The sequence below is a fragment of the Gavialis gangeticus genome, unplaced genomic scaffold (assembly GCF_001723915.1).
Source record: "Gavialis gangeticus isolate Ggan-Ray unplaced genomic scaffold, GavGan_comp1, whole genome shotgun sequence".
NCBI lineage: Eukaryota > Metazoa > Chordata > Crocodylia > Gavialidae > Gavialis > Gavialis gangeticus.
In genome coordinates this window covers 1,317,595-1,319,375 of record NW_017728973.1, presented here as the reverse complement: position 1 = coordinate 1,319,375, position 1,781 = coordinate 1,317,595, and positions in this window count along the sequence as shown.

Sequence of the window (1,781 nt, the reverse complement as noted above, 5' to 3'; positions counted from 1 at the left end):
CCCAGCACCCTTCAACCCCAGTTACTTGTGACCACGCTGTACACTTGTCCTTTTAGAAAAGAAACTTTATTAGTTGAGCTGCTCACCAGGATGCAGTCATAGAAAACGAATAAAGCTTTGTCTAAGCTCCCATCACCCCACAGCTACATTTCACACCCTGGCATGGGAGGGGGCCTTGGACACGCTCTCTGCCCCCCTCCATAGACAAACATCGCTCCCTCCCCCAATGGGGGGTCAGCAATGCCAAGTGTGGTACCAAACCCAGATGTCCTTCAACCTCCCGAGGCCAATGCCTGCCCATGCCCTGGATGTCAGGTACTCTAGGCTACGGCTTCTGTGTAAGAAAAAATAGGTATGTAAAAAACGATAGATGGGCCCTTAGAAATGGAGAATGCCTGTGGACAACCACCTCACCCCAGATACTCCTCCACCAGCCCTGGGCCTGCAGGGCTTTTCCCCTGCAGAGTGGTCTGGAAGCAGGAGTTTATGCTGCAGCCAGTTGCAAGATCCCCACCCTTGCTGGAGGGATTGCCCTGGGCAGTGGGCCGGGCTCTGGGCTGTGGGGCTGCTACACTCCAGTACATGTCTGCTGCTGGCAGGCCCAGGGCTAGGGGAGTCTAATGGGACTGAGACTTGTAGTTCTGGCAGCAAGCAGAGGACTGATCCAAACCTGGGGTAGGCTGGGCTCCCCTTGCCCACCCCAGGCTCCTTTGGGACTGCTTGGAACTCAACATCCCACCACAGTGGTTGGAGCTGATGGGCCTGGCAGGGCGGAGGAGATTGGAGCTGCCTTCTTGGTCTGTGCTCCCATCCTGGGGCCCAGGAAGCCTGGAAATGGCAAAAGCCCATCCAGCTTTGTCTTTTCCTGCCCCTCCCTGGTGGCAGCGTGGCACTCCAGGAACATCTTCTCAGTGCTTGAAAAGAACCCAACAGAGAAACAAAGGAGCCTGGGATGGAGCCCAGATGCCACCTGGCAAAGCCACCCTTGACATGGGCTCCAACTGAGGGGTTGGAGCAGGCCCCAAGCCCTGAGCCCCATGGGCAGCAGGGAAAATCCCGGGCTGTAGACAGGACAGGCGTGCAATGAGCAATAAAAAGCAAATGCTCGTAATAAAGAAGCAAGATTATATATTTTAGCTGCGTTCGCAATAACAGACCCCTCCGCTTTCCTATGGGAAACTGGGCACTAAGGAAGGCATCCATGCCAGGCAGGTACAGACCAAAGGGAGGGACAGGCCAGACCTCTCCTGCAGCTTTGCCCTGCTCTGGACAGCCGTGAGGGGCTACTGGGGTTACCAGCTCCAAGCTCCCCCTCGGCCAGGAACCACAGGCCACCCAGCTTTCCAGGGGAAGTGCTGTGTCCACATACACACAGTCCCTGCTGCTTTCCTTTCCTGTGTGATGGCTACAGGGGCCCAGCAAGCCATTGCAATATCTGTGTACACAAAATTCGGTGCACCAAGCCCCAGGAGCAAGCTGGAGCCTGCACACTAGCTTACAGCTGCCTCGCTACAGCACTTACATGGCAATGAAAGCACATCTGGCAGAAAGTGGGGATGTGGGTGGTGGGAAATGCACATGGCCTGACCCTGAGTTGTGCTGAGACTCCCAAAAGCAAGACAGGTGCTCAGCACTGCTCAGGATCAGGCCCCACAGACTGGTGTCAAAAGCGCTCTCTGCCTGACCATGAGTCCTTCTCACTCTGTCTTCCTCCCATGGCATCAGCACATCCGCTAGCCCTTCTAGAAGTCAGTAGCTTCTAGGGCTGGACCCTCCAGCCC